We start from the raw sequence: 23,747 nt of genomic DNA on the forward strand, positions 1-23,747 counted from the left end.
TAAGAGGTTACTGGTTTTTTGTTTGTTTGTTTGTTTGTTTGTTTTGTCCTTTATTGAGACCGGCCGCACCGCGCTCAGCCAGTGAGCGGACCGGCCATCCCTAGATAGGATCCGAACCCGCGGCGGGAGCACTGCTGCACTCCCAGCGCCACACTCTCCCAAGTGCACCACGGGCTCGGCCCAAGAGGTGGCGGGAGCGCTGCTGCACTCCCAGCGCCACACTCTCCCAAGTGCACCACGGGCTCGGCCCAAGAGGGTACTGGTTTTATTCAGTATGTTTAATTCTTTTCCCCAGGACTGCAGCGGAAGACTCTAGAGTGGCAATACATTTCCTCTGTTATGCTGCTCTATATTGATTGCAGCTTACTGATTTAGCATATCTGGTACATCTACTTAACGATGTTTTGTGGGGTTTTTGTATCCTGATTTTTAAAAAATAATACTTATTAAAATAAAAAAAAAAACACAAAAAAGCTTTGTTATATACTAATCATATCCATTTTTTATTTTTCTTTAATTACAGTGTTATAGGTAGAGCTTAAGTCTGCTCTGATACCCTCCCCCTCTCACTCTTCCCTTTTCTAAAACATGGCAGAACTGAGACTGAGATCTGGCTGTCCTGCCTCTCAGCACTGTTTCCCCCATAGGCTGGGATTCTTGGGGATCAGGTGTCAGTGGTGGAAAACCCTACTGCCTCAATATCCTGGTGCAGGGTTGTTGGGTGTCCTGGGACAGGCAGGGTCTGGGGAAGTTCATTCTCTGAGCCGTAGCAGGTCAGAGCCGGGGGACCTCCTTGGAGTTCCTTGAGTCCAACCTCCTCATTCTGCAGAAGCTGTGTCTGAGGTACAGGGAGGGGAAGTCATTTGCTCAACAAGGTCACAGGGCTGGTCTTCTTTTCTGTTTGGTCCGGGTTATCTTTATATTGGGTTTGCATTTCCTGAATACACAGCAACTGGGTGGGGGGTAGGGGTGAAGGGCGGGGGAAGTGGGCTTAAAAGAACCCGATCTGAGTGTGTTTAAATTTCCTGTGACTGTCCCGTGAAGAGGGAGATAATCTGTGTGCACGTAATCAAGAGGAGAGGGAGGGGACTTGGTTTAGATTCAGAAGACCAAGAATGGAGGAAAAAAAGAGGACAAAATGAGATCTATTCAGAGAAAGCAGAGACATTTTTATCAATGGAATAGACACAAATAGAAGTTTGTTTCCTTCACTTCAGTGATGCCTTAATAGTTTGCATTTTTGGAGAACAGTCAAGTCATGTGGAGGTTCTGGCCTTGTTCTGGTAGTGGTGGTTTGTGGTCTCTGGAGGCTCTTTGGCCTGGGACTGGGGGCCTTTGCTCTCATCTCCCTCTGTGAACTTCTCCCAGCCCAGGTGATCCTTTGGAAATCTCTTCCCTTGGAGCTTTCATAGCTTAGTTCAAAATGGGAATAAAAACTCCTCCTGGGTCTGCCTTACAGAGAAATAATGGGTATGAGAGTGCCCCCCAAAATCGTAAGGGTTAGGTTGGCCTCTTTTTTTCTTTCTAATGCCTGTAAGGCTGGCACGAGCTCTGAGGAGTCAGGAGTTTCCACCGGGAAATGCCCCACTTGCCTATCAGATCAGGTGGCACATGGGGGCCACAGAGGTCACACCAGACCTGCTCCCCTGGGACAGCCCTCCCAGACAGTATGTCCCAGGTTCCTTAAGGAGAGCCGTTGTTTAAGCAGGGGAAAGGCTATATCTAAAAGTAAGGAAATGTCTAATATGGACACAGTTACTGCCAATTTCTTGGAACCTGAGAGCGGGGGCCCTCTTGAGACAGGACAGGAAGTAGAATATCACCTTATCTGGTATCACGGAGGAATTGAAATGACTCCAGGTAACTGGTGTGCACCCCCTTAAACTTTTTTCTTTAATGGTAATCATGGATATTGTTAAGATTTAGATGGCCACTAAATAATTACTTCTCTTTTCTTTCCTGGGGTCTCGAATTGCTTGAGAACTAGACCCCAGAGAACAGAACACCACCTTTGTTACCAAAAACACCAAGCTGGAGAAATCGGCTTGGCCTCCACTCAGATTCCCTCTTGTGCACCCCCTGAATTGCACTGACCCATGTAGAACCATAAGCCTCTCTCTTGCAGGGCCGACCTGCCCCAGGAAGCTTCCTGCAAAAATGAGCAGGCCATGTGAGCACTGGCATTATTCTTTTTACTACTTTTTATTGGCATTGGCATTATTCTTTTTACTGCTGTACTAGGCAGTGAACAACATACTGAACATGATTTAGCCTTTGTGATGTCTTTGGGTCTTCATTCTGGGTAAAAATGAATGTTCCCGGGTGCATGGGTGTTTCGGGGTGTGTTAGGGTAAGCGAGGCTGTTGGTATCTACACCAAAGGATCCCAGGCTACTGAGGTTTTTCTCTCTTTTCCCTCATGTCTACTTCTGGCAGGTCCTGCCCCTGAGCACCGTTCTACTAATTGAAACAAAAGGAGGGCTGAAAGTTGCCCAGGAAACAAATAACCAAACCAAATCAATCACGACTGAGTCATTGAGGCTGATCTAAACTGTACCCAAATAAAGCAACAGAAACCCCACCCTGGGTGGTGAGACTGCGCCAGTCTTCACGGGTGCCGTGCATGGTCCATGCATTCTTTTGTTTAATCCTCACAAAACCTAGAACAGGGGGTATTATCACTCCTCTTTTACAGATGTCAAAACTAAGGCTCAAAGACAAAGTTAGATGGTCCTGCTGGGATTACCCATTTTGCCAGTGGATGGTTGAGATTTGAATTCTGGTCTTCTGACTCCAGAAGCAGTGCTCTCTTGGTGCTTTTGCAAGGAAAATACTTGTCACATAATCCATTTATTTCTCTCCAGTGAAATGTTCTTGATGAGCCAAAAATTGTCCAGGTAACTGGATCTTAGCCCTTTATGCCTAGAACTTTTTTGGGGGGAGGGGGGGTCGTGCATGTAAAGTGCATCAGCTCCTTTTCCACACTTTCAAGTTCATGGTTAAATGCTGGAACATTGAAGATTGCTAGGAGCTGATAGCCAGATTCCCAAGACATGTCTACACTATGGTATAAATTAGCTCTCCTTGACCCTTCAGAAATCTTGATCTTCAGAAGGGTCCAACAAGGGGGAGATCAGGTCTGCAATGGGTGAACAGGGACACTGCAGAATATCAGGGGAAGCCTCATCCTTTGGTATCAGAGAGTTGGGATCCTGGCCTTTGTCACCAATTGTGTGACCTTGGGAAGCTTGTCCCCTGCATGTTAATTTCCTCATCTTTCAAATAGAGAAGACAGTTCTGACCTCACAGGTTTATTGTGGGGACAAAACAAAATAGTGTATGACCATGCTTTGTACAGTACTTTCTGGAATGTTACTATTGGCCACGAGGACAGGCACACCCTCCCACGAATTCCTCTATGTCCCTATCAGAGACTTAGCACTGGACCAGAGAGGACTTGTGGCTGTGGCCCAGGGCGGCTGGTCTCTGAGCTCCATTGATATCAAGCAAACATACCCTGTGCTCACTAGAGCAGACCCCTGTACATCCCAGCATTGGCCTCCTCATCCCAGGACTATTAAAGAGATGGAACCATGTCTATTTGGAAGGCAGGGAGGGAGAGAGGAAGGAAGGAAGGAAAAATAAAAATTAATTTTCTTTAACCTATGGCTTTTTTTTTCCCTTCCCTTCCCTCCTTGCTGTGAGTGTGATTACCACTTAACTTTTTTTTTTTTTTTTAAATTAAGACACATGATGTCTGGGTGATGGACCATAATATTTAGACATGTTGAGCTGACAGTTGATGGGTGTATTGTCAATATACCATCACCACAAATCATGTTCGCCGGGTTGATTAGGAGATTTGTGTGTAAATGTGTGTGCACACATGCACACTTGTATGATTTAGAGTGACTGAGGAAGGGTCCAGTGACCCTATCAAAAGCAGTTCTTGTGGAAGGGTAGCCACAGGAGATCCCGTCAGAGCAGGAGTGGGAAGTTGGTTTCCACTGTGAATTGAGGTGATCTGCTCTGTGTTTGCTGTGGAAGCCAAAGGTCTCCCCTTCTTCCTTGCCTCCTTCCACTCTAATGTCTTTAGCACCCAGTGCGTGCCATGTGTTATGCTGACCCTTGGAAATGAGCTGAATGAGTTCCTCCTTAGAACAGGTCCCAGTCTGATGGAGGAGGCAGACAAAACAGTTTCAAACAGTGTGCAAAGTGCATCATAAAGATGTACAGATTGTTCTAGGCCCATTCTCACTTGCTCTCTGGTCGTTCTTCCTCATGTCCCTGCCTTCATTTACCACCTGTTATCAAGAACCTCACAAATCTCTCTGAGCCTTGGAACCCTCTCTCCAGTTGTCTTAGTGACAGCTCCTGTTGTAGGTCTCAAAGTGACACAGCTTTCCTAGTGCTCCAGTCTTCACATATGTGAACCTGACATCGAGATGTCATCTGGACACTCCCCTTCCTGCACCCCCAAGACTATTCCATCACTCAGCCCTGTCAGGTTCACACTGAAGCGCCACTCCATCATCACCATCATCCAAGTACCTGACCTGGACCATAGCAAACCTGTCTTTCCATATCCTCGCTCACCCTCCTCCAGTTCATTGTCTGCATCAGGGGTCAGCAGACTGCAGTCCATGGGCCAAATCCAGCTGCTGCCTGGTTTTGTACCATCCAAGAGCTAAAATGGCTTTTACAGGTGAGCATTTGATGAGACGGGAGCACTGATGCTGAACCCCAATTACGTACAATTTTATCTCTCTAGAAAATAATTTAATTCTTCTTGTTAATAGATCTGTATTGAAAAAAATTACTCAATTGTTATTATATTTTGAGTTTCCTCAAAAAATTTGAGAAATTTATTTTTTCTTTTAGTATATAAGTATCTACATAATAGCCTTTGTTTTGCCTCTTGGCCACAAAGCCTAGAATGTATACTATCTGGCCATGTACAGATATATGTTGCTGACCCCTAGTCTACACTGTGGCCAGAGCAAGCTTTTCAAAATGGAAATCTGATCAGCCACATGTGCCTGCACACACACACGCGCGCACACGTGTGTGCACGCACAGAATTCAAGACACTTAATGGTTCCCAGTGCTCTTAGGATAAGTGTAAAGCTTTTTACCCTCAAGAACCATGATGGTCTGCCCCTGCCACCTCTCCAGTTTCATCACTGTGTTCCTTGTCCCTCCATTCTAGCCACTCTGACCTTTCAGTTGCTTATGTCACCACATTCCTATCTGCTACAGGGCCTTTGCCCGTACTGTCCTTGACTCTATCTGGAATGCAGCTTTACATACCCTATTCCACTGTTTAAATCCTTCTCATATTTCAGATCACAGCATCACTGTGACTTCCTCAGAGGATCCTCCCCTGACCTTCCCACTGAGGTCATGGCCCTGTATTATAGCCACTCATCAAAGTCTTAAAATTGCATTTGTCTAACACCTCCCCAGCCCCAACCCAGACTGCAAGCCCCAGGAGAGCTGACACCATGTCTGTTCCCACCTCCATTGTATCCTGTGCCTGGTATGTCGTGAGCACTCAAAAAATGTTTTGTTGAAATGAATGACTGAGGATCAGGGAAGGTTTTATGACAGATGTTATGACTGACCAGGGACTTGTAGGCTGAGAAGATGGAGAATAGGAGAAAGAGATTTCAGGCATTGGGACCAGCATTCTGGAAACCCTATGTAGCTCCACAGGGAGGGTGATTGGGGGAAATCATTGGAAAGGTAGGTGAGGCCAAAGCATGAGGAGCCTCCTTTGCCAGGCTGAGCTGCTTGTACACTTATCCTGTTGGAAGAGGGAGCATTGAAGTTTTCAGCAGATGGTGACAGGGGCAGGGCTGCTGGGTGAATGGTGGACTGGAAGGGGCAGGGCTGGAGAGGCAAGACCAGCTGTTAAGAGACTGTATCGTAGGTTAGGTGAGAGCAAGTGAGCGTGGGAATGGAGGAGAAGACGGCCAGGGAAATGCTATAGGGGAGAGGTCAACAGAAACTGATAACCAATTGGAAGTGAGTGGGAGTGAAGGGGAGTGGGCTTTGGGGTCTGGTTTCTGATTCCGGCTCCTCGGAAGAGGTCTCAGTCATTTCAGATGAGTGAAAAGAGTTAGGGCAGGGGTGGAGGGTTGAAAGTTGGGGGGGCAGGAAGCAGAGAGGGGAAAAGGCCTGCAGTCCCCATTTTCTCTGTTAAGCGGGGGTCAGGGTCATCTGCTGAGACAAAAGCCTTTTGGTTTCAGGTCATGGACTTTGGCCTCTTCCCCCTTTTGCAAGCAGAAGGTTCCACATTGTGCTTAAATGGTTGGGGGATTTGCCTCTGCCTGGAGCAGCTGGGCGCTCAGACTGGGGATTTATATCCCAGACACTTAAGCAGATCTTACAGACCTGTCTTTCTTCATCCTTTTCCTAAAATGTGGGGTCGAAATGTCAGCTTTGTTAGAAATCCTTCCTTGAAGGCCTTTGAAAAAAAAGAGGTCTGCTCATTTCGGAAAGTGTTTGCTGAAGGCCTACCCCATGCCAGCTCTGCTCTGAGCACCATGGAACCCAGCTCTCTGTCCCAAGGCATGTGAGCCTAACCTGTGGCCACATAAGTAACCTTTGAAGCACATGGACAACAATGCCAGAAGGCATAATTCCAGACACCTAGCATTTTTTTTATTATTTTTTTTAAGATGACCAGTAAGGGGATCTTAACCCTTGACTTGGTATTGTCAGCACCATGCTCTCCCAAGTGAGCTAACCAGCCATCCCTATATAGGGCTCCGAACCTGTGGCCTTGGTGTTATCAGCACCACACTCTCCCAAGTGAGCCACGGGCCAGCCCTGACACCTAGCATTTTTGTAGCATGTTGAAGTAGGCAAGGTACATTCACACACTGGTGAAACTGTCTTTAACCAACCTCTACATAACTGAGAGGCAGCTGACCTTCTCCACAGCTCTCTAGAGCTCCCATAAACAGCACCCCCATTCCCCCAAGGCCCAGCACCCACTCCCACAACCACAGTCAGGGGCCCAATGAGCACCAGCTGCACTGGGCCCAAACCTGCTAATGCTGTTGTACTTGTTACAGTAATTATGTAAATTAATTAAGTGTGATGTAAGCTGATGAACCATGAATGCAAAAAAGAAAGAGTGCTGTTTGCATGAAAAGTATGAGTCCCCTTGTTCTATCTCAGCTGGGAATGTGCTTTGAGTGAGTCAAATTTTTCTCTGATGAATGCTTTGGAAAGAAGTTATGAAAGCAAGGCACCAAAAGAGAATTGCTGCCAAGTTAGGTGTGAGCGAGACAACTATCGAAGACTGGTACTTGAGGGAGAGGGAATATAAGAATGTCAGAGGATCGTGCACTGTAATTCCTTTCCTAGTGTCTTCAACTTCTGGCTCCTTTTTAAAGAAACTGAACTGAAATATTATAGATGATGCAATTGGGGTGGTTTATGCATAAAAGACAAATGCAGAACTCTATTCAACAGATCTATGAGCAAAGAAAAGGCCTGGACCCTGCCTCAAAAGATTAGTAAGATATTTTAAGTTAAAGTAAATTATAAAGCATGAATGTCCTGCATTTAAGTGTACGTACAGGTTTTTTTCAGAGTTCTGCTATACGTGTTTGTTTATTTGTTTATTTATTTATTTGTTCTGTCTGTTTTTTGTTTTTGTTTTTTAATTTTTATTGAATCAAAATTGATTCTACATATTTTTGGGTTTCGACATTGAAATATGTTGATCAAATCAATATTACTAGCATATATATAGTTACAAATTGTAATTATTCTTTATGCCCCTTGTCCAATCCCTTCTCATCCCCCTTTCTTTCCCCCTTCCCCCCTCTAATCACCCTAGATTTTTTCTCTCCCTCTGAAAGAATAATGGTTACTTTGCTGATTTGCTGCCCAAATGATCTGTCCAATGCTGAGAGGCATGATTAGGTCCCCGAATACTATCACAGAACAGATATCTCTTCCATCACTATGAAATGGGCTCTGTGGAGACAGACATCCTTCTCTTTTATCTCTGCTGGTGACTCTCCTTGTGTCAACTCACTCCAGTGGCTGGCGGACCATCTGCGTGGTGATTGTGGCATCTAGCCGCCTTCGTGGCAGCCATGGTTATCATGGTAGCCATGGTGGGCCACCCACAAGGGGGAGATGTTTTTGGCCTGCTCTGTGGTGCTGGCAGTGTGCCTGGTTATGGAGAGTGTCTGATCCCCAGTTCCATGCCCTGGGTCACCGAGTGGGTTCCAAGGCACTGGCACTGGGTGCCTGGTTGTGGGAGGGGGGTCCAGTCCTCTTCTCCATGCCCCAGATCCCTGGGTGGGCCCCAAGGTGCTGGCACAGGGTGCCTGGTTGTGGGAGGGGTGCTCCGGTCCCAGGCTTCATACCCTGGGTCCCCAGGTGGGCTCTGAGGTTCTGGCACAGGGTGCCTGGTTGTGGGAGGAGAGTCTGGTCCCCTTCTCCATGCTTCGGGTCCACGGGCAGATCTGAGGCACGGGTGCAGTGTGCCTGGTGGTAGGAGGGGGATCTGGTCCCCTTCTCCATGCCCCGGGTCCCAGGGCAGGCCCCGAGGCACTGGTGCGGTGTGCCTGGTTGTGGGAGGGGGGGTCCAGTCCTCTTCTCCATGCCCTGGGTTCCAGGGCAGGCCCTGGAGTGCTGGCACGGGGTACCTGGTTGTGGGAGGGGGGTCCAGTCCCCAGCTCCATACCCTGGGTCCCCCTGTGGGCCTTGGGTCACTGGCACGGGGTGCCTGGTTGTGGGAGGGGGGTCCAGTCCCCTTCTCCATGCCCTGGGTCCCAGCGCAGGCCCCAAGGCACTGGCATGTTGTACCTGGTTGTGGGAGAGGGGTCCAGTCCCCTTCTCCAGGCCCTGGGTCCCATGGCAGGCCCTGAGGTACTGGCACGGGGTGCCTAGTTGTGGGAGGGGGGTCTGGTCCCCAGCTCCATGCCCCAGGTCCATGTGTGGGCCCTGGGGTGCTGGCACAGGGTGCCTGGTTGTGGGAGGGGGGTCCAGTCCTCTTCTCCATGCCCCAGATCCCTGGGTGGGCCCCAAGGTGCTGGCACAGGTTGCCTGGTTGTGGGAGGGGTGCTCCGGTCCCAGGCTCCATACCCTGGGTCCCCAGGTGGGCTCTGAGGTTCTGGCACAGGGTGCCTGGTTGTGGGAGGAGAGTCCGGTCCCCTCCATGCCTCGGGTCCACGGGCAGATCTGAGGCACGGGTGCAGTGTGCCTGGTGGTAGGAGGGGGATCTGGTCCCCTTCTCCATGCCCCGGGTCCCAGGGCAGGCCCTGAGGCGCTGGTGCGGTGTGCCTGGTTGTGGGAGGGGGGTCCAGTCCTCTTCTCCATGCCCTGGGTTCCAGGGCAGGCCCTGAGGTGCTGGCATGGGGTGCCTGGTTGTGGGAGAGGGGGCTGGTCCCCGGCTCCATACCCCAGGTCCCTGTGCAGCCCCTGGAGTGCTGGCACAGGGTACCTGGTTGTGGGAGGCTGGTTGTGGGAGGGGTGTCTGGTCCCCTTCTCCATACCTTGGACCCCCAGGTGGGGCCCTGAGGCACTGTCACAGCATGCCTGGTTATGGGAAAGGGGTCTGGTCCCTGGTTGCTAGCCCCGGGTCCCAGGTCCCCGGGCAGGCCCCTAGGCATTGGTGGTGTGCCTGTTTGTGGGAGTAGGGTCCAGTCCTTGGCTCCAATCCTCGGGTTCCCAGGTGGGGTCCCAAGGTGCTGGCAGTATGAGTGGTTGTGGGTGGGGGTCTTGCCCCTGACTCCATGCCTCATGGCCCCTGCTGGACCCCAAGGCATTCATGGTGTGCCTGGGCCGGAACTAAGTTTTTGTCCTTTGCTTGCTTCTAACACTGGGGAACTTCCTGTGGGAACCAGTACTTGAGCTGTGTGGTTGAGCTAAGTTGCTGCTTCACTGCTGTTTCCCTAGGGAAGACTTGCTGTGCAGCTCAGGGTTTAATAGTTGACCCTATAGGTACCTCCGGCTCTCCAGATACTTGGTGCACCTGGGCTTTGTAGAAGCTCTGATCTGGGCCTGAGTTTTTTCATCAAACTGCACCCCATGCAATTCTACATTCCTGACCAGTCTCCTCGGAGTGGTCCTGTGCTGATGGGGGGTGGACTGGCCGTCCCTGCTGTGGCCCAGTGTTCTCACCATCCATGTTCCAAACACTTCCCATGTGACGGGCCCTGTCCGGTCCCTTGTGATGACTCACCGGCCTCTGAGTGGCTCCCTTTTTCAGTTGTTCTGGCTCCTCGCTCCTGTGTGGGTCCATGGGAACCCTGTTAGTGGTCTTGCTGTCCTGGGAGCCACCAAAGTCCTCTTCTCCCCTTCCGCCTCCAAGAAATTCCATCTAAAGGGCACAGCTGCAGCTTCTGCTGGCTCCTGCTCCATGTGCTCCAGCATTAAAGCCGCTGCAGCCGAAACGCTTAGAGCAGTTTTTTCTTTCTCTCATTGTGGTTTCTCCTGCCTTCATGAGTTCCATAGGTCTCTCCTCCTCTTCACCTGAGCTCCAGCGACCCCAGTGTGGCGGATGTTACATTTTTATAGTTGTAAATTCATTGATTTGTGGGAGAGAGTGATGCTGGGGACCGTCTATTCCACCATCTTGACCGGAAGTCTCTGTTTATTTTTTGAAGAAATATATTCACATGGTTCAAAATCTTAGAAAAATTTACCAGAAGCTATAAAATGAAGTCTCCTTTCTGCTCTTCTAACCACTCGGGCCAGTTTTTGCCCCCTCCCCGCAGACAACTATTATTAGTTTCTTGGGTCCTTCCAGATTTTCTTTATGCATATACAAGCAGCTATATGTTCTTATATATATTCTTATATGTTCAGTATATTCTTTATGCATATACTGTCGATCCTCATTGTTTGAGGATTCCATATTTGCAAATGTTCCTACTCTAAAATTTATTTATAACTGCAAAATCAATAATTATGGTGCTTTCTCGGTCATTCATGGACACGCACAGAGCTGTGAAGTTTTTGAGTCACTCGATGCAGGTTCCCAGGTCAGGATGTACAAGGCCACTCTGCCTTCTTGTCCCAGCTGTCCTCCTGTACACAAGTGTTCTTTGTGCGTTCTATTGAGTGCCACAGTTTTCATATTTTTGTGCTTCTTGTAGTTGATTTCACTGTTTAAAATGGCCCTCAAACGTAGAGCAGAAGTGCTTTCTAGTCTAAGCACAAGAAGGCTGTGATGTGCCTCATGGAGAAGAGACCTGTGTTAGATAAACTTCGCTCAGGCATGAGTTATAGTGTCATTGGCCCTGAGTTTGACCTTAATGAATCAACACTCTATTAAATTAGACGTCTTTAAACACAAACACACATAAAACAGGATTATGTATTGGTCAGTTGACAAAAATATTGTGACCAGAGGCTCACAGGAGCCTAACCCTGTATATTCCCTAAGAGCAATGGTTTAGTATTCACCAACTCATTGCTCGTGGAGACTTTATAGAACATAACTACTAAAAATAATGAGAGTCAACTGTTTATGTACATATATATTCTACTTTAACCATTTTTCACACAAAAGATAGCATAGTTAACACACCGTTCTGCACCTTGCTTTTTCCCTTAACCTTGGAGATATTTCTGTATCAGTTTATAGTTTCCATATTCTTTTTAACAGCTACATAGTATTTCACCAAATACTCTTTAATCAATCCCTTATTGAGGGGCATTTGGGTTATTTTCAGTTTCTGGCTATTCAGACAATACTTCAGGGTATACACTTGTCTACAGGTCATTTGCCTGTATCATTTGCTATGAATCTCTGCTTTAACCAACTTCCTGGAAAGGGAATTCTGAAGGCTGTAGTTCAGCCTAGCCAAATCGACACAACCTGAAGAAATTCTCACAGAGGTTCATAAGGGGACACTTCTGAGAATGTTTATTGCAGGGTGTCATTGGGAGGTTGTTAAGGTAGTAAAAGGTGACAAATGCACTTATAACCTCACAGAGTTATTGGGAGGGGCTTATGCAGGATTGGCACCATGCCTGGCCTGGGGGTAGTGCCCAGTACATTAGCCATCATTACCATTCTTCCTGCCCATTTGCTCGGTGTTATCTTAGTCCAGCTCATCAGCACAGCACCAGATGTCTCTTCTGCTGCTTCCCAGACTGCAGCCCAGTGCTCTGTGGTCTGCCTCCGCACGGGGCTGGGGGCTACCTGGTGTTGTTGGGGATGTTCTTATGCAGACGTTCTAGGCTTAACTCTGGACCACATTGGCTCCCTGAGAAGGGGACTGGCTCTTTGACTTCCTAATCTTTAGCCATGCACATAGAGTTGATGTTTGACAAACTTGTTGGCTGCATTCCATAAATATTGAGTGAATCTGCTTTGGACCAAACACTGTTCCTGGCACTGTGGGGAGAGCAGGGAAATAAAAACAGAGGTGTTAAGACACAATTCTCTTCTTAAGGAACTTAAAATCTAGTATTGGTTGAAAAATAGAGCACCCAAGGTGACAGAGCCTGGTGCAATAATGTTCCCAGCAAACGGAAGGATGCTGTCTTGGCCTGTAAAATTTTCATCTTGGGTTTGGTCCTCACTCCCTTCTCCCCCTGGGCTCCAGGCCCCCTTTCTGTGCTCTCCATTCAGCTGCAGGTGCCCCTGGCGGGTGCATCCCTTCAACCCTCTGGTCTTGCAGCAGCTAAGGGAAGTTGTTTTGGCAAGAAATTGGGACAGTGAGATAATGGGGCCAGTGACCCACAAGATATCTGTCTTGAGCAAGTCCAGGCAGGTTAGGGGGCTTCCCAGGGGGTGTGTGAAGGATTCCCAAAGGAGGGAGCAAACCCAGAAAGAGCAAGATACCCCTTTATTCCCTGGGGCCTCTCAGTAGCTAAAGCCATCTCCTGTGACTCTTCCCACCCTCCACACACCAAACTCCTCACAGCAGGAATCTCAGGTGAGGGGAGACTTTCACTTCTGACTTCATTCTGTAACACTGAATTGCTAGAAGCATTTGTAAGTTAAAGCATATAGTTTTTCTTAACCTTGGCATGCCGTGATTTGGAACAAGTTTGGAGCAAGGCCCTCCTGACAAAGCTCCCAGCAGCTCCCACTGGCTTGTCTCTGGAGGACGTTTTCCCCTCTTGCCCCCTGGTCTCCTCACACCTTGCTTTCTCCTCCCTTGGCAGCTCCATAGGGCCTTGAGAGCCTGTGCAAGGTGCCAGTGGGGGCGAGGCTCCTCTGGACCCTTGAATGAGGAACCTCTCTTGTCTGACTGAAGGACAAAGGAGACTTTGCCAGGAGCCACCAATTGGCTAGGTCAAACCTCAGGGGCTTCAGGGTGTGGGCTCCGAGGCCCTCTGCCTAGCTTTACTGAGCGAAGGTCTGCTAAGCACTCACACTGTACAGGCAGCAGGCATAGGCTGGGCCCCAGAGATGAGCAAGCCGGCGTCCGCCTGCCCTGCCTTGCTCAGAGCACTTATGCCTGCTGGGTGGGTGTGTGAGCGAGGCTCCAGGCCCACCAGGGCCTCTAAGAGGCCAGAACTAGATCTGTGGGGGCCTGGAGGAGGGAACGACTCAGGAAGTGCTGCTGGGAAGGCCTCCAGCCCCAGACGCCAAAGGTCCCTGAGTTGTTTGTTTACTCCCAGAATTCCCCAAAAGACCTTAGAACTCTGAGCCAAAAGGAACCATCCGGATTGCTTGTCGAAGCCCCTTATCTTACAAGTGAAGAGCCTGGGGCTGTGGCATTGCCCAGGATGTAGCTCTGTATTCTGCTGGTGTTTACAGAATGCCCAACAGAACTCTGAGCCAAAAGGAACCATCCGGATTGCTTGTCGAAGCCCCTTATCTTACAAGTGACGAGCCTGGGGCTGTGGCATTGCCCAGGATGTAGCTCTGTGTTCTGCTGGTGTTTACAGAATGCCCAAGTGTGGCACTGACGTCATAACCTGGGGTGCCCTGGGCCTTCTGTAAGGGGCTTCCTGTCTGAAATGCAGGCACAAGAGCCAAAGGACACCAGCAAGCACCCCAGACAGGAGAACACTAATGCATGGTTATTTTACACACAAGGAGCATTGCTGACTTTGTTACCTAGTGAGCTGTTTTCTAGAAAGAAGGACAGTGGTCCCCCAAGACACCTACCCCTGCTCTGGGGTCCTGGGTGACCAAGGCATTCGTTTTTATACAGTCTGATGTCTTCGAAGGCCACTCTCCAAAGCCAAGTCAGCTGGTCTATTCAGAAGCTGAATCCCTAAACCACAGCAGCCTCACTAGAATCCTGGGGCCTGGAGGGTCTATGGAGCTGGTACCGTCTTAGTGTGCATGGCCAGGACAAAGAGATAGTGCCAGCCACTCCTCTCCCCATTGTCTCCAACAGAGGAGGCTGCTCTGTGCTGCCAATCTGCTGGAGGCTCTCTTGGCAGCTCGGCTCCATGATGCTGGGTGTGGGGCTTGAGTAATAGTAACGGAGCCCTCAGGTGCTTGACTTTGTTTTCTTAGATTAGTAATTCACACTGAGGCTGCTGGTGGGGCCAAGGGGGCCAGATCTCCCTGCCAGCATCCCTTCCCTCCATCTTCAGCCCCACGTTCTGTGGGGATTCGTCAGAATTAGAGGGGGGGTACAAATCTCCTCCCTTTCTCCCAGCCCTGCCCTGCCCTGCCCAGAACAGCTGCGGGCATGGGGATCCTTTCTTTGGCTGTAGCTACAAGTGCTGATTCAGAGGGCCCCACACCCCAAGTCCTCAGGCGCAAGAGTGAAGGATCCTTCCTGCAGGCCTTAGGTACAGACCCCTACAGCCAGGTGCCCCACATAGACCCACCCAAGCCCCCAACAGCAAAGGTCTGCCTGCTACAACTCCTGGGCCCTGGCTGGAGTAACCTCACCCTCCTGCAAGGCCTGAGCCCCACATTGTGGCTCCAACCCTGTGAGGCCTGGGGTTGCTAGTTGCCTTCCTCTGCCTCCTCCTTGTGAAATTCCTTGGGGTCTTTTGGAAGTCCTCCACCCCCCACCCCCCACTGATTGTAAGCTCGAAAGCACAGGTTTGTGGGTTTCTATCTCCTGTAGCAGTCCTGGCACAGACAGTCCTTGGGTAAGGATAGGGCAGGGCACAGATGCCGCTCTCCAAGCTGTGAGGTCTTTGGTTCACTTGACTGTAAGCCTCGTGAGGCCAGGGGCCCTGACCTACTCTCTTGGCACAAGTAGGTCTTTAGTATGGTTGCTAATTGATTCTGCAATTCTCTTAGCAGCTCCTCCAGAGAAAAAACATGTAATTAGTAGCCAGCATTTAGGTTACCCAGGGATTCACATGTGGATTGATTGTGTAGGTGTCTCCCCTTCCTGCCCTGTCTTCTCTCTGCACATGTCTTGGCTGGGTTGTCTGTCACCCTCACCACTGCCAGGTGGTGTTGGGTGGCAGTCACTGTGGGCTGGGAGGAGGCTTCATGAGGGGCCAGGCAGTTGGAGAGTGGTCCCTGTCCCCAGCATGCCACGCTCAAAGCCATTGCCTCTCTCCCCTTTTGTTTTCTACAGTGCCATAAGTTCAGGTTGTAAGTGTCCCACATTACCTCTGCACCTGCATCACTCTACTTTCTTCCTGGAAACACAGGCCATAACTGACTTGACCAGTGCTGATGTGAGGGATGTTAATGCCAGGTGGCTGTGTTGCAGCATGTCCCACTCCAGAGCAGTTTGTCACACAGGAAGTGCTCAGTCACATAGTTACATCAATTTAATGCTGCCTCCCCCTCCCTAACTTCCATGGATCCTAGAAGAAGAGATGGAGACCACACAGGGGTCTCTACACTGTGCATTTGCCCCCTAAACACTCATCAGGTCAATGCAGTGAATACCTACTGGATACAGAACCTTGAATTTTAGTCTCTAAAAGTGGATAAAAGATGAGGCAGAGATTTTATGGATTTATTCAGGCTCCCTCTAGAAAAACTTTGCTTCAATTATCTCATAAAAACATGGCTGAGGTCCAGAGAGGGCAAATGACTTGCCCAGCATCACACAGAATCAGTAGAACCAAAGCCCAGGGCCCCTGTCTTCTATTCCAGTGCTCCTCTAACTACACCATATTTGCAGAGGAGTCAATATCCATATTCCTAATCTCCCACCAATCCTAACCATTTGTGGAGGAGGGTGGTTTGAAAAAAATGTGCCCAGCAATAAATTAACGAGGGCCCACTGAGACCAGGGCTGCCTCTTGCAGGAAGCTGCTCTAGACCCCTGTCGCCCCCACTTCTCTCCCCATGTCCTCAGCATACACACCACTTCATGCTAGTTGGGGAGAGAGAGAGCAGTGGCATAGGGTAGTCACAGGAATGGTGATGTTAAAGTCCCTTGTAAAGAACTACTGCTACCCCAGAAGGACGATGGCAATGACAGTGAGGACCAGGAGCTTCCACACCAAAAAGTGAAATCGCTCCAACCTCCACTTCCTGATGGAGAGCCCTCTGTGGGAAGCCACGTCCAGACCCTCTGTTGTGCAGGTTCCTGGGCTGCAAGTCAGGCTTCTTGCTGACTCCTGGGCTCGGAGCGAGTAATTGATGCTGCAGAGTGAGACTGAAGGATGGAGAAATAAATGTCCCTTGCTGCCTAAAAGGTCCTTAAACCCTCCTGCAGCCAGGAGTCAGCATGAAACCCAGGGCAGGGAGCAGTGGGGCTGCAGAGGCACACGAGCGAGCCAGCCACTCTGCACTGAGGATTTAGGCGCCAACCGCCTAATTGGCAGAACATATCTGAGGTAATCGGGTTACTGGATTATAAAATACCCAACGGCTTTATTTAGAAGACTAATCAGAAAGCATTTAGAACAACAACACTGCTAAAAAGGAGACCATGAACTATGAATGAGCCCACATCTTAGAGAATGGCCTTTGGCTCCTGCCTCCTTTTCGGAGTTGGAGAGAACCTCAAAAAATCAAGCTAAGCTTCCTTGACAGACCTAAGAGGAAGGCTTGACAACACACAAGTCAAGTCATTTGGGGAATTATGTATACAGTCTCTAAATGACAGCCCAGGGTCGGAAAAAGGAAAATCTTTTTGGTTTTTCTTCCTCAAACAAGCGGTGGTGGTCTGGCAGGAGCAGGGTGTTACCTCTTCTGAATTGTAAGCAAACAAGTCCTGCTTAGACCTCGGCCAAAGTCAACTTCCTCTCCCAAGTCTCTCTGTCTCTCGCCCTCTCTCTCTCTCTCTCTGGTTCAAAGAATGGCCCTTAGGACAGATATCCTCCCTGCAGACTGAGGCCCTGTCTCCTGGTGCCCCAGGGCAGGGGGATGGGCTTTGACATTCTAGAACACTGGTTAGCAAACCTTGGCTCCAGCCAAATCCAGCCCACACTTAATCTTGTACAGCCTGTGAGCTGAGAGAGATTTTTACATTTTTAATTGGTTAAAGAACATTACTTCTTGACATGTGAAAATTACGTGAAATTCAAGTTTCAGTCTCCACAAAGTTGTACTGGAACACAGCCACACCCGTTCATTTATGTATTGTCTATGGCTGCTTTCACACTACAACAGCAGGATTGTGACAAAGACTGGGTGGTCCCCAAAGCTGGAAATATTTACTAGCTGGCCCTATACAGAAAAAGTGTGCCAACTTCTGTGCTGGGAGATCTCTGAAGAGCCTTGTTAGTATCTACAGCACTCCATGAATCTGGCATTTTCGAGCACTGTGCCCTCCACAGAAAAGAGTAAATTCTGCCCCTCAGTCCCTGCCAGAGGCATGGAACCTGGGGGGTGAGATGACCTGTTCTATGTCTCATTCACCTACCTCAGCGTTTTGGTTCAGTGAGCATCTGCTGTGTCCCAGTCACCATGGACACAAGATGGAGAGGCTGCTGTCCCTGCCCCAGAATGACTGCATAGCTGGTGGGCAGAAAGGCACAGAAGCAGGGCATTTGATGGTAATGTGGTTGGTACAGCAGGAAACATGGTCACATGCCACGGGGGAGGAGCGCCTTGGGTTCTGAGTGGGCATTCATTTGTTGAGCCCACTCTGAAATCCTGTAGTCTTGTTCTAAGGAAGGAATTGACCAAAGAAATGTGAAAGTAGTAGTTCTGTTAATTAGTTGATGAATGAAAAAGCTCCTGGTAGCAGTTACCAATAGGAGATGTTGTACGTAATGAGCACCTTATTAGAAAAAGAATAAAGACTTGAATCTTGAGTTGGTATTATAACAATTCTATGAGGTTGACTAATCCACCAAGAAGAACAGTTTCCAGGTTTTTAAATGATATGTTCAAAATAGCCTTTCAGCAAGATGGTGAACTGTGGGCCTAGTGTGCTACCGTTTGTGTGAAAGGCTATGTACAAGTATTCTTGTGTGAGCATAAAATGTCTACAGGAGGATATTTAAGAACCAGATTGATTGTCCCAGGAGAGGTGCTGGGTGGCTGGGAACAGGGGCAGGAGGGAGACTTCACACATACCCATTTTTTCAATTTGCTGTAATTTTTCACTTTATTTTAAAGTATTTATTTGGGATAATTTTCATTCTTTTATATACCCTTTTTAACCTTTTGGATCTTGAACCATGTGAACATAGTACCTATTCAAAAAATATATGAATTTAATGTAAAATAAATAGCACATGGTTTTGCCATTACCTCCCTGTGTCACTTTAGAGAAGTCTTCTCCCTCTCAGTCACTGAATGATTCTTGATTGCCTACTATGAACCACTGCTGTTCTAGGCCCAGAAGTTACATCTCTGGGCTTGGCTTCTTTATCTGTAATGTGGGGAGACTACATGACCTCTCAGGCTGTGGTCTTCAACTTGAGCATGCATCAGACTCACTAGGAGTTCTCATTAAAACACAGACTGCTGGCTCCAACCCTGGTTTCTGATTCAGTGGGTTGGGGAGAGGCCCAAAAATGAGCATTTCTAACAAGGTCCCAGGTGATGCTGATGCCACTAGCCCAGGAACCACACTTTGGGAATCCACTTAGGGTTCCATTTAGGAGTCTGTGCTTATAAATAAACTACATTCCAGTTCTGAAATATCAACAAGTAAATAGTAGATTTCTCTAGCTCAGAATGCAAAGTAATAATCCCTCTCCCCAGCAGTTGGGAGGACTTAACAAAGCAAACATGCAACAGAAGTTTAATTATCTAGCTTCCGGGCCGAGCCCATGGCGCACTCGGGAGAGTGCGGCGCTGGGAGCGCAGCGGTGCTCCCGCCGCGGGTTCGGATCCTATATAGGGATGGCCGGTGCGCTCACTGGCTGAGTGCGGTGCGGCCGGTCTCAAAAAAAAATAATAATAATAATAATAATAATTATCTAGCTTCCATTCTACCCACAGGGCCATGGTGGAGGAACATGAAGTCAGATAGTGGTCAGAGTCTGGTGAGTTTCAACAAGTAATTCTTCCTGAGGGAGGTTACTTTGTGCCAGGATTTCGAGGAAGGTTAAGTGGAGAGGTTTACCAGGTAGGGCATTCTGAGATTGCCTGGTCTAATGTGCAAAGGATAACACTATTGGATGTCATGTCATTTTTTTTTCTTCCCTCTATGCATGTCTCAGATGTCATGTCATTTTAAGTCCCCTCACAATTTATCCCCACCGTACAAATTCAGCCTGATCATCAGGGAGCTCCTGATAAGGACGTGGTGCCCTGGCAAGGACCCCTATACCTGACACCATGCCTTTGTTCATGCTGTTCCCTTGTCCAGAATACCATTCCTGGTCCTCTCCACTTCTGTACACCCTATTTGTCCATCAGAACCAAGGTGAAATCTAACAATTCTCCATGAGAGCTTAACATCTGCTTGACCTCTACTAAATATCTTTTCCTGCCTATCTCAATACTCACTGGGACACTGGATCATTGTTACCCAACTTTTATTTACTTGTAAATTTCTTGTACAGTGTTATCTCATTTTTCCTCATTTGTTGATTCATTTATAAGACAAATATTGCCCTTCCTTCAACAAGTTTTTATTGGATGGTCTACGACATGCTGGGCATTACGGTAGGTTTAGGAATAGAATCATAGGTAAAAATAGACCTGGTTCCTGCTCTAATAGAGAATGATTCATTAATCAAATAATTGCACTGGCGGAAGTACAGTTACTAACAGAAGAGTGGTCCAAGGGGAAGGAATATGGTTTTATGAGAATGTATAAGAAAGGAACCTGATGTAGACTTGGGAGTTGAGGTCAGGGTGGACTTTGTGAGAAAGCGTTCTTTGAGCTAAGATCTAAAAAATGACAATACTTGGCTAGATGAAGATGGACTGGTGGGGAGAAGAGCTTTCCAAGTGGGGGAACAGCACATGCAAAGGTCCAGTAGTGGGAGGGAGAATGGCAGGTTCGAGGAACTGAGAGAAGACCAGATGACTGCGGTGGGGTGGATGAGAAGGGGGGAGTAAAGAGCAAGGAGGAGAAGGTTGCAGTGTGAGGCTGGGGACAGACTGTGCAGAGCCCTGACGACCTTGTTAATTATTTTCATTTTTAACCTAACAGCACTAGGATGCCATCAAAGGTTTTAAGCAATAGAAAGATGGGATCATAATTCTGCTGCTGCTGTCTGGAGAATGGACAAGAGTGGAAGCAGGGAAGCAAGTGGGAAGGCTGCTGGAATAGTCCAGAAGACAGATGTAGTGTCTTGCACTAGGGTGATAGAAGTGGAAATGGAGAAAAATAGATGGAGTTAAGAAAGTATCAGGAAGTAAACATATAGGATGTGGTGATTGGTTAAGGAGGAGGGAAGAGTCAAAGGCAAAGGAACATGGTTTTATGAGAACATATAAGAAAGGAATCTGATGTACACTTGGGGGTTGGGGTCAGGGTGGACTCTTTGAGAATGTGTAGTTTAAGCTGAGATCCGAAGGATACCTAGTACTTGGCTAGATGAAGAGGCGGTGGGGAGGGGAGGAGCTCTCCATATGGTGGGGACGGTATGTGCAAAGATCCTGTGATAGAAGGGAGCATGGTAGGTTCAAGGAAAGAGCTCTCTGAAATAGCATCCAGTGTGGGGGATATGATGTTGAGATGCCTTTGAACATGGAAGTAGTGATGTGGAATAGGCAACTGATCAGGAACTCAGGCCATCTGAGCTGGGGGTAGTCATCAGGAGTCAGCGAGGGATTGGTGGTAGATGAGGCTGTCATGGGAGAGGGTATGTGTGAGGAAAGAAGGGAGTGTTTCCCAGACTGGGTCATAAGCCCCTGAAGGGCAGAGCATTTCAAGGAAGAAGAGTCACTTTCCATTGGCAGCATGTGGGATGTTTCTCTCATTTCTCCCTCTCTCCCTGCTCATGGGTATCTGGGTTCAGGTCTTAATTGTGTCTCACCTGGATGCAGCAAGAGCCTGCTAATCTACTGCTTCTCAAACTTTAATGTACTTGTGAATCACTTGGGGGTGAGAGTCATCTCATTAAAATGCAGATTCTGATTCAGCAGATCTGGGCTGGAACCTGAGATTCTGCATTTCTAGCCAGTTCCTAGGTGATGCTGAACGCCTACCGAGCATCAAAGGGAATTGGTCTCCCTGCTTCCGAGCTCAGCCCCCTCCCGGCCCAGCCTCCTCATGTCTCTGCTCAGAAGCCTGCAGTGGCCTTTCATGGCTCCAGCCATCTCTGGACAGTCTTGTGTCTTCCCTCTGCTTCCTTCATCTATCCTTCATCCCACCAAACCACACCCCTCACTCTAATTTCTCTACCTCTTTCTCCTGTAGTTAAGAAAAGGATAGAAACCAACTCAGCCCACTCCTAGGTGGAGGGGGATGACTACAGTGGTCTTTAAACTTTTCTGCTTAAAATCCTCCCTAAAAGAATGTTGTAAAACTCTTTACCTTTCACACATTTTTGTTTACATCTACATTTTTATCATACATTTGCAGAAGATGCAATTTCCAGTGTATTGTAAACACTGGTATTTTAAGTAAAACTATTACATCACTGTTTTAAATTTAACAAGTGGAATCTAAACACCATAGCAATTTGATACACACCATCATTCATTTAAAAAATGCATGAACATGCTCTTCTTTAATAGTCAGTGTTCCTTTTTTTCTTGAAATTTTATTTCTATTTTAATTCCTCCATGGAATTTTATCCTAATGTAATATATGTAATACATTTTTGTGCTTAAAACTCATTTGTTTCTGGCCGGCCCGGTGGCGCACTGGATAGTTCGCCGCTTGGGAAGCGCGGCGGCGCTCCCGCCCGAGGGTTCGGATCCCACATACAGACCGGTTCCCGCTCACTGGCTGAGCGAGGCGCGGGATATTTCTCTGTAACAATTTTAACAATTTTGTATAAAGTTGAAACTTCTTAAATTTCCTGAAATCATAAAGTTCTAAGTATTAAAATTTTCTTCTGGTTTGAATTATCATTACAGTTATTAATAATACATAACTGATCAAAACAACATGAATGTATTATTAATTTGGGTAAATAATTAATAAATATAAAAAGTAAAATTATACTGAAAATGCATGTCTTTATGAGTTGGTGGTGCTGGATGACTTTTTGAAATAATCTTTTTTATTGATGTACATGACAAGGTTAGCGTATAGCTTGAATGATTACAGAGCGAGCATTCCCATGCAGTTATCACCCAGGTCCAGAAATAAAATATTGCTGGTGCTGGGCTATTTCTTCAATTTATTTACTTGCCCATGTAAGAATATGATTTATTGCTAACACGAGATAAGTATCAGCATCAATTATATTTCCATTTTCCATTTAGATACATGTAAGCACTGAAAACCCTCATTCCATGAACCAATAGATAGGAGCACAAGTTTTGTTCAAGTGGGGTCACTTGATTCTTTGATCTGCTTCTGAGTTATATACCAAAAATTACATAGTGATCTATCACAAAAAATTACATTTTAATTATTTCTATTAGGCCTTTCTAATTAAAAAAAAAAAAATTAGAAGCCATCCTATCATCCCAATTTGAACATCACATATTGCACACAGGTATTGATATTCAACTCTGTACCCCACAGATATGCACAATTTATGTTTCAATTTTCAAAAAGGTAGAAAAAATAACTTTCTGAAATAAAACTTAGGAAAAACAAAAAAATAAACCACTCTACTTACCCCCCCCCAAAAAAAAAATTAGAAAGAAAAGATTTACTACTCACTAGCTTGCTTTCTCAATTTTCTAAGTGTCCTCTTATGTGGTGGCTGGGGAGGTGGGGTGTGGAAGGGAGGTTCTCTATGTGGCAGTAAACCCAGTTAAGATTTGGGATGGAATGGGTGAGAGGTTTGCCTTTCTTTTTCTAAAGGAGGGGGGTGATTATGAAAGAGCAGGTGCAAAAGGACATCTTGCACCTCTGTCACTCATCAGTTCTAGAAAAGAGTTGAGGATCTGGGAATTGAATCTCTTAAAACTTTGCGTGCGTGTACAGTGCTTAGAAAGTCCTTGTGTGTTTTCAGGAGTTCATACCCCAGAACCTGAACGGACTCAAACTTGACCACACCATTCTCTCCAAACTTCCTAGTTCTTATTTCTTTTTTTTTTTTTCTCAGCATAATTTTTATTGGTTTCAGTTTTTAAAATATACATGTAAATGTTATAACCATAAGATAAGTTGTATGATTTAACTTTATAACAATCCACATCCGAAACATTCAGATCAGGGCCATGCCTCTAAATTGTAAAACATTGAGAGACAAATAATCATTAACATTGCTCAAAGCATTTCTAGAATTCTTTCTTGGAAATTGTCTTTAGAGTTAGTCTATGAACCAAACCAAAAAAACAGAAACAAACAAACAGAAAATAGTTCATATTTCTAAAAGTGGAATCTGATTGGCCCA

The 23,747-nt window shown here is 47.3% G+C and overlaps 1 protein-coding gene across 1 annotated transcript in view; it reads left to right on the forward strand.

The window, feature by feature from the left end:
- The window catches only part of TRERF1 (transcriptional regulating factor 1), a 71,201-nt gene that overhangs the window by 7,265 nt on the left and 40,189 nt on the right, over positions 1–23,747 (forward strand). The window lies entirely within an intron of this gene.

The sequence above is a fragment of the Galeopterus variegatus genome, unplaced genomic scaffold, assembly GCF_000696425.1.
Source record: "Galeopterus variegatus unplaced genomic scaffold, G_variegatus-3.0.2 Scaffold452, whole genome shotgun sequence".
In the NCBI taxonomy this organism is placed as follows: Eukaryota; Metazoa; Chordata; class Mammalia; order Dermoptera; family Cynocephalidae; genus Galeopterus; species Galeopterus variegatus.